Here is a 9904-nt window from a genome sequence, read left to right on the forward strand (position 1 = left end):
CCTGATTCTTCTGTCAATTACATCAATTTCACATGGGTGTAACTATTGATTTCAGGGACGCTACTCCTGATTTACACCAGCGTGAGTGGAGAATCTGTCCCATACTATTACAAACTACTGTGAGATCAGAAGCAGACTTTATGGGCCTGATTCTCCATCTGCCATACCAGTTTTATGCTGTGTGTGACTCCAGGGGTTTCTTGTTTGTGTGTGACTTACACCAGTTCAGGCCTGTGGAGGATCAAGCTCTGTATATTTAAAGTGCAGCAGGCTGTGACATCATCCAGCAGATCTTCACACACAACATGGGTAATTGCAATAGTCACTAGTATGGGCCTTTTACACAAAAGAATTGGTCTTGGGAACGGTTCAGTGACTGAGGTGAACAAAAAGGGATAAATAATATCCCAACACTTTGTAGGACCATGCCCCTAACCAGTGTCTCATGTAGTAGTTAAATACTTATTTCCCTTGTAGGTGCTTATTCTGGTTGCCTTCCCAGACCAATCACTTCTAGTGCCTTTTTCCAAGTAAGGTCTCTATCTGAGGAACAGTAACAGGGAATGTTTTTATGGATACAGTCTGCTGCTGTGAAGTTGAGACATAGCTGGAGTCTGATGAGAGTGGACAAATACTTTGCTATTTTAACTATTTGTGGTTGACTTGTCCTGCTTCACTGTGTATTGTATTTAAGTGTCCTGTGCAGATTTTGCATTGCTTATTGCTGTGATAAAAGAGGTGAGCCCAGTCCTGTACCTGTAAACAAGATGTTCTTGGGAACAGGAGCAGGCCTTTACTTATTAAAGAAAAGGGGTCCGGATTTGCCAGAATGTTGGTGTAAAGCAGGAGTAACTCCACGGAGGTCAATTACGTCACACTACTGTAGAACAGGTAAGAGAGGAGCATCAGAACTATTGTCACAAAGAAAATGTATCAGTTTAAAAACAGCTGGTATTCCCCTAACTTAAAAAGAGTTTAACAGGTCATTCTGGAATTCGATTTCTTTATGAGCTGAAACTCTAAATTTCTACCTGGAGTGAATCTGTATAGCTGGGAAACAAAAACTGGGCCAGAAGCTGTTAACCAACTTCCATAGAATTATGCTGATTTACCCAGCTGAGGACCTGCATTTCTGTAATGCAAACAAAAAAGAGGCCCTTAAATAATCAAACACATCTTATTGCAGGTAAGAAAAGTTAAGCAATTAATCACAGCACACATTTTTTTAAAAGTCTAATTCACATATTTTACAAGGCATGAGATTTGCAATGAACTAGAAAAAAATAAATATGGCTGTCACTTATGTAAATAGCCCTGTGTTCACTGATAAATTAATTAGCTGTATGTGAGGTTGCTTTAACATTCTGATGTATTCTGAGCAGACATTTATTTAGAGTTCTGTACATAGCCCAGATTGTACCATTTTACTCACTGCTCAGAATGGTGCAGAGATGCATCGTTCCAGGTGGCACATCTCCTGAAACTACCTGGAGCACTGAGGAGTATACACACTACTACGTCTCTTGCGAAGTGCAGCCTATTCTCCTCTATATTAGTCCCATTCCGTCCTGCCCTCTTAGGGGAGTAGGGACAGAGCAGTGTAGGGCCTGCAATTCTGCCTCGCCCTTATATGAACTATGCAGGAAGGTGGGGGAAGGCTCCCGCACCCTCTTCACACCCACTGCATACCTATTTAAGGACCGTAAAATCTGGCCCACTGAGTCTATCTCATTGTGATTTTCCTGTTCATTGTTTAAACGTCTCAGTTGTTCTTCAGCACATGTGCACGCACGCATGCATCCAGGATGTATGGCTGTATGAACGTGTCAGTGTGGGCTGGAGGATGGGGTCAGAACATCTCAGACTGAATTCCATTTTATCCGGAGAGTTGATTTGAACAAATAGACACATTAGGCTTTGAACAAATGCAAAGCAATTTATTGTCTTATATGTCTTTATATGTCTACACTACGAAATTAGGTCGTATTTATAGAAGTCGGTTTTTTTGAAATCGGTTTTATATATTCGAGTGTGTGTGTCCCCACAGAAAATGCTCTAAGTGCATTAAGTGCATTAACTCGGCGGAGCGCTTCCACAGTACCGAGGCAAGCGTTGACTTCCGGAGCGTTGCACTGTGGGTAGCTATCCCACAGTTCCCGCAGTCTCCGCTGCCCATTGGAATTCTGGGTTGATATCCCAATGCCTGATGGGGCTAAAACATTGTCGCAGGTGGTTCTGGGTACATATCGTCAGGACCCCGTTCCCACCCTCCCTCCCCCCGTGAAAGCAAGGGCAGACAATCATTTCGCGCCTTTTTTGTCTGCTGCCAGCCAAAGATGTAAAGGATAGATGGAGTGGGTCAGAACAAGAAATAGACCAGATTTGTTTTGTACTCATTTTCCTCCTCCCCTGTCTAGATCACACTGCAGTCAGTCACAGAGAAGGCGCAGCGAGGTTAATCTAGCCATGTATCAATCAGAGGCCAGGCTAACCTCCTTGTTCCAATAACAACGATAACTTTGGTGCACCATTTCTTATTGGAACCCTCCGTGCAGTCCTGCCTGAAATACTCCTTGATGTACAGGCACACCCTTTGTTGATTTTAGCTCCCTGAAGCCAACCCTGTAAGCCGTGTCGTCAGTCGCCCCTCCCTCCGTCAGAGCAACGGCAGACAATCGTTCCGCGCCTTTTTTCTGTGCGGACGCCATACCAAGGCAAGCATGGAGGCCGCTGAGCTCATTTTGGCAATTAGGAGCACATCAACCACCACACGCATTATCCAGCAGTATATGCAGCACCAGAACATGGCAACGCGATACCGGGCGAGGAGGCGACGTCAGCGCGGTCCCGTGAGTGATCAGGACATGGACACAGATTTCTCTGAAAGCATGGGCCCTGCCAATGCATGCATCATGGTGCTAATGGGGCAGGTTCATGCTGTGGAACGCCGATTCTAGGCTCGGGAAACAAGCACAGACTGGTGGGACCGCATAGTGTTGCAGGTCTGGGACGATTCCCAGTGGCTGCGAAACTTTCGCATGCGTAAGGGCACTTTCATGGAACTTTGTGACTTGCTTTCCCCTGCCCTGAAGCGCATGAATACCAGGATGAGAGCAGCCCTCACAGTTGAGAAGTGAGTGGCGATAGCCCTGTGGAAGCTTGCAATGCCAGACAGCTACCGGTCAGTTGGGAATCAATTTGGAGTGGGCAAATCTACTGTGGGGGCTGCTGTGATGCAAGTAGCTCACGCAATCAAAGATCTGCTGATATCAAGGGTAGTGACCCTGGGAAATGTGCAGGTCATAGTGGATGGCTTTGCTGCAATGGGATTCCCTAACTGTGGTGGGGCTATAGACGGAACCCATATCCCTATCTTGGCACCAGAGCACCAAGCCGGCGAGTACATAAACCGCAAGGGGTACTTTTCGATAGTGCTGCAAGCTCTGGTGGATCACAAGGGACGTTTCACCAACATCAACGTGGGATGGCCGGGAAAGGTGCATGACGCTCGCATCTTCAGGAACTCTGGTCTGTTTCAAAAGCTGCAGGAAGGGACTTTCTTCCCAGACCAGAAAATAACTATTGGGGATGTTGAAATGCCTATATGTATCCTTGGGGACCCAGCCTACCCCTTAATGCCATGGCTCATGAAGCCGTACACAGGCAGCCTGGACAGTGGTCAGGAGCTGTTCAACTACAGGCTGAGCAAGTGCAGAATGGTGGTAGAATGTGCATTTGGACGTTTAAAGGCGCGCTGGCGCAGTTTACTGACTCGCTTAGACCTCAGCGAAACCAATATTCCCACTGTTATTACTGCTTGCTGTGTGCTCCACAATATCTGTGAGAGTAAGGGGGAGACGTTTATGGCGGGGTGGGAGGTTGAGGCAAATTGCCTAGCTGCTGGTTACGCGCAGCCAGACACCAGGGCGGTTAGAAGAGCTCAGGAGGGCGCGGTACGCATCAGAGAAGCTTTGAAAACCAGTTTCATGACTGGCCAGGCTACAGTGTGAAAGTTCTGTTTGTTTCTCCTTGATGAAACCCCCCGCCCCTTGGTTCACTCTACTTCTCTGTAAGCTAACCACCCTCCCCTCCTCCCTTTAATCACCGCTTGCAGAGGCAATAAAGTCATTGCTGCTTCACAGTCATGCATTCGTTATTCATTCATCACACAAATAGGGAGATGACTACCAAGGTATCCCAGGAGGGGTGGTGGAGGAGGGAAGGAAAATGCCACACAGCACTTTAAGCACAGCACTTTAAAAGTTTACAACTTTAAAATTTATTGAATGACAGCCTCCTTTTTTTTGGGCAATCCTCTGTTGTGGAGTGGCTGGTTGGCCAGTGGCCCCCCCACCGCGTTCTTGGGCGTCTGGGTGTGGAGGCTATGGAACTTGGGGAGGAGGGCGGTTGGTTACAGAGGGGCAGCAGTGACAGTCTGTGCTCCAGCTGCCTTTGCTGCAGCTCAACCATACACTGGAGCATTCTGGTTTGGTCCTGCAGCAGCCTCAGCATTGAATCCTGCCTCCTCTCATCACGCTGCCGCCACATTTGAGCTTCAGCCCTGTCTTCAGCCCGCCACTTACTCTCTTCAGCCCGCCACTTACTCTCTTCAGCCCTCCACCTCTCCTCCCGGTCATTTTGTGCTTTCCTGCACTCTGACATTATTTGCCTCCACGCATTCGTCTGTGCTCTGTCAGTGTGGGAGGACAGCATGAGCTCGGAGAACATTTCATCGCGAGTGCATTTTTTTTTCTTTCTAAGCTTCACTAGCCTCTGGGAAGGAGAAGATCCTGTGATCATTGAAACACATGCAGCTGGTGGAGAAAAAAAAAGGGACAGCGGTATTTAAAAAGACACATTTTATAAAACAGTCGCTACACTCTTTCAGGGTAAACCTTGCTGTTAACATTACATACATAGCACATGTGCTTTCGTTACAATGTCGCATTTTGCCTCCTCCCACCGCGTGACTACCCCCTCAACCTTCCCCCCTCCCTGTGGCTAACAGCGGCGAACATTTCTGTTCAGCCACAGGCAAACAGCCCAGCAGGAATGGGCTATACTGAGTGTCCCTGAAGAAAAGCACCCTATTTCAACCAGGTGACCATGAATTATATCTCACTCTCCTGAGGATAACACAGAGAGAGAAAGAACGGATTTTGGTTGAATGCCAGCAAACATACACTGCAATGCTTTGTTCTACAGTGATTCCCAAGTATGTGTTACTGGCCTGGAGTGATAAAGTGTCCTACCATGAAGGACGAAATAAGGCTGCCCTCCCCAGAAACCTTTTGCAAAGGCTTTAGGACTACATCTAGGAGAACCGCAAATGCCAGGGCAAAGTAATCCTTTCACATGCTTGCTTTTAAACCATGTATAGCATTTTAAAAGGTACACTCACCAGAGGTCCCTTCTCCGCCTGCTGGGTCCAGGAGGCAGCCTTGGGTGGGTTCGGGGGGTACTGGCTCCAGGTCTAGGGTGAGAAACAGTTCCTGGCTGTCGGGAAAACCGGTTTCTCCGCTTGCTTGCTGTGAGCTATCTACAACCTCCTCCTCATCATCATCTTCTTCGTCCCCAAAACCTGCTTCCGTATTGCCTCCATCTCCATTGAAGGAATCAAACAACACGGCTGGGGTAGTGGTGGCTGAACCCCCTAAAATGGCATGCAGCTCATCATAGAAGCGGCATGTTTGGGGCTCTGACCCAGAGCGGCTGTTCGCCTCTCTGGTTTTCTGGTAGGCTTGCCTCAGCTCCTTCAGTTTCACGCGGCACTGCTTCGGGTCCCTGTTATGGCCTTTGTCCTTCATGCCCTGGGAGATTTTCACAAAGGTTTTGGCATTTCGAAAACTGGAACGGAGTTCTGATAGCACGGATTCCTCTCCCCAAACAGCGATCAGATCCCGTACCTCCCGTTCGGTCCATGCTGGAGCTCTTTTGCGATTCTGGGACTCCATCATGGTCACCTGTGCTGATGAGCTCTGCATGGTCACCTGCAGCTTGCCACGCTGGCCAAACAGGAAATGAGATTCAAAAGTTCGCGGTTCTTTTCCTGTCTACCTGGCCAGTGCATCTGAGTTGAGAGTGCTGTCCAGAGCGGTCAGAATGGAGCACTCTGGGATAGCTCCCGGAGGCCAATACCATCGAATTGTGTCCACAGTACCCCAAATTCGAGCTGGGAACGTCGATTTAAGCGCTAATCCACTTGTCAGGGGTGGAGTAAGGAAATCGATTTTAAGAGCCTTTAAGTCGAAATAAAGGGCTTCACTGTGTGGACGGGTGCAGGTTTAAATCGATTTAACGTTGCTAAATTCGACCTAAAGTCCTAGTATAGACCAGGGCTAAGAGTTTCACACTTACATCTGAATTAGTAGGGAGGAATCAAAATAAAGCTTCAGTGTTATACTCCGTGAACAGAGGCAGTGAGGAAAAGCAATGTGCTGAAAGAAACAGCTTGTGGGTGATATATTATTGCAAGGTTAGTATTATTTAAGTGGAATGATCTCTTTAGCTGAAAGATTGAGGAATAATCTAAACTAGGAAAATTGTGATTCCATGCCATATTCTAAAAACAATCTAATGTCTCAAGCATTTAATGTAATTTACGTGTACAAGGGTAGTAAATGTGTCACTTATTAATTATGTCCTAACTGTATGATAGATTGGTTATTAAAAAGGACATTTGTAGCTAGAATATTGTTCTGTATATTAGCTACAGAAACGGTGGCCTTGAGGAAGACAGCTGTGTGGAATTTGGGGATGTGCAACAGAGCAATGTAAAGCCTGGTCTACACTGGGCGGGGGCAAGCTAAGTCAGTCTAAGTTACGCAACTTCAGCTATGAAAATAGTGTAGCTGAAGTCAACGTACTTAGAGCTACTTACTGCGGTGTCTTCACTGCGGTAGGTCAACTGCTGACGCCCTCCCATCAACTCCGCCTACACTTCTTGCTCCGGTGGGGTACCAGAGTCAACAGGAGAGCGCTCAGCGGTCGATTTATCTCTTCTTCACTAGATACGATAAATTGACCCCTGCTGGATCGATTGCTCCGAAGGTAAGTGTAGACATGCCCTGAGCTACAGCCTAGTAAAAGAAAGAAAAAAGATGACTTTGGTAAAGGATGTGGTTCTACTTTCTTTGACTTCAACAGACTACCATTAAACTCTTCTACAGTAAAATTATTATTAATATTACAGTAGCATTGAGACCGTAAGTAGGATCAGGGATCCATCATGCAAGCCACTGTACAAACACATACAAAAACACAGTTCCTGCCACTTGCAGTCTAAGACAGGTCACTTACAAAGGGTGCAGGGAGGGGAAAGCAATTATAATATAAAAATGTGCACACAAAAAAAAAACTATATTAAAAGAACATTATTAACGTTGCAAAGTCAAGCACTTAAAAATTAGGAAATGCATGAATTAAGGTTGCCTGTGCAATTTTAATTTGGTCTCCTTTTATGTATGTATTATGATGATCTTTAATTTTAATACAATTTTGTGTATGTATTATGATAGTTTTTTATTACATAATTACATACTATTTTTTCCATAAAACTCCTGCTGTAACCTTAATTCTGGCAACAATGCATTTTCCCCTCAGAAATGGTTGAACTGTTTTGGCTGAAATTTTCCAGACAAATTTATCATAAAGCAGACACTTGGCATGGAAAATTCCAGCTAGAATGGTTAACGTTCAGCAAAGTTATTAGCAACTGAAAACAAAGTCTTATAATGGGAAGTGTAGCCCTGCCTACAATTATTGTTGTTATAAATACCCACACATGTGTATGTAGAAGAAATCACACATATACTTGAGCATTTTTCCTTTTAATTAGTGACTAAAGAGATAAATTTATTTTTTAAATTTAATTTTATGCATCAGTGGCATGATATCCTTCTCTTTATGGTGGATTAATTCACTTTATACACTGCATTTTGTAAATGAACTGTAAATACAGAATGTGTGTGAGACCTTATTTGTGATGGTCTAGCTGTTTTATTAGCATATGTTTGGGTTGGCCCCATTACTCACAAATGGTAAAAGTAGGCCAGGAAGGTTTGGATTCTAGGCCTGATTTATTTCCTAGCTGAAAATGTAAACGAGTGGGGGGACACAGTGGATACTTTACCCAAGCTTACATTGATTTTAAGTGTTTACAAGTCCTATAGAATATATTTTTGAATGGGAATACTAGATAGAAACAACACAGCACAGTTTACAAATCCCATCAGTCCCGAAACTAGCTGTGTGTGTATATGACACTCCTAGGTAGATTAGAGATTTTTTTTTAATGCAAAATTAACACTTCATTCTTTTGATCGAGTAGGCTGACCAATGCCTCAGGATGGCCATCGCAATTAAGGGCCTAAAGCAGAGGTGGGCAAACTAGGGCCCACAAGCCACATCTGGCCCGCGGGACCATCCTGCCCCTCCCCGCTGTCCCCCCTTCCCCTAGCCTCAGCTCACTATGTCACCAGCGCTCTGGGCAGCGGGGCTGCGAGATCCTGATGGCTCTAGACTGCACGGCTTGGAGCGGCATGGTTGGGGGGTTGGATAAGGGGCAGGGGGTCCCGGGGGGCAGGCAGGGGGCAGGGGGTGGTTGGATAGGCATGGGAGTCCCGGGGGGCCTGTCAGGGGGCAGGGGTGTGGCTACGTGTTGGGGTAGTCAGGAAACAGGGAGCAGGGGGGTTGGATAGGGGGTGGGGTCCCAGGAGGTGGTCAGGGGTGGGGGGTCCCAGGAGGGGGCAGTCAGGGGCAAGGAGCAGGGGGGGTTGGATGGGTTGGGAGTTCTGAGGGGGGCAGTCAGGGGGTAGGAAGTGGGAGGAGGTGGATAGGGGGCAGGGGCCAGGCTGTTTGGGGAGGTACAGTCTTCCCTGCCCGGCCCTCCATACAGTTTCAGAACCCCGATGTGGCCCTCAGGCCAAAAAGTTTGCCCACCCCTGACCTAAAGAGTGATTTTGTAAAATTTCTTCCTTTTGCTTTTATCTCCCATCAAATATTAGTCTGTCATTATCTGCTAGTTTTATATTTCTTTGCTTTGCTTTGAAGGCATATACATTGTGATTTTTATTTTTAAGCCCTAAACTGTAGCTCTGAAGTAATAATTAATTGTGAGGGTATTCCATAGAATGAGAGGACTGAAATTAATGTAAAGTCTTTGTACTGGTTATGCACTGTAAGAGGAGACCAATTATTATCTGATCCTATTCAATTATATTGTATTGTTATTATTTATACACTGACCCTGCACTCCTCACTAAGGCAAAGTGTATGACTATTATATAAATGAAGTTTTAATCAAGTTGTATAAATGGCTCAAATTCCCAGTGTGGAAAACTTTTAACTCTCATTAGGGCTGCTCTAATTTATGGCCGCTAGCTATGGCCTCCAAGATGCCATTCAGCAGCCAAGTTTAGCCAGAACATAGCAACCCCCATCCAGTCAAACTTCCCCCACACGTTCATTCACATACTCACACCCAATGGTGGTGTGTAGCCACGGCATAAGAACTGGTTTGGTTGGATCTATACCAACTCGGGAGTCTTGGCCAGTTTTTGCCCTTCGGCAGGCGAATGTGGGCCACTATGTATGACCACTTTGTCCCATGTGTGGCGATTATCCTGTAGGACTGTTATGTGTCTTAACTCATTAATTATTTTATGCTCCTCCTTGGGCTGTTTCTTTGGCTAACTGCTACTGAGCAGGTTTTCAATCTTCTATGCATGCTTTATTTGCACAGTATGCACACTGATCAAACAAGGGAGTTCAGCTCTGTTTGTTTTCCAGCCATGGCCTGTTTCACTTAGAATGAATGCATTCACATATAAATCAATCTGTTTTTCTGACATGATTTTACTTTTTTAACTCACCTTTCTGTTAAAAAAGGCAGGCCTGGTGCTAT

The sequence above is a fragment of the Lepidochelys kempii genome, chromosome 10 (assembly GCF_965140265.1).
Source record: "Lepidochelys kempii isolate rLepKem1 chromosome 10, rLepKem1.hap2, whole genome shotgun sequence".
NCBI classification, from domain to species: domain Eukaryota; kingdom Metazoa; phylum Chordata; order Testudines; family Cheloniidae; genus Lepidochelys; species Lepidochelys kempii.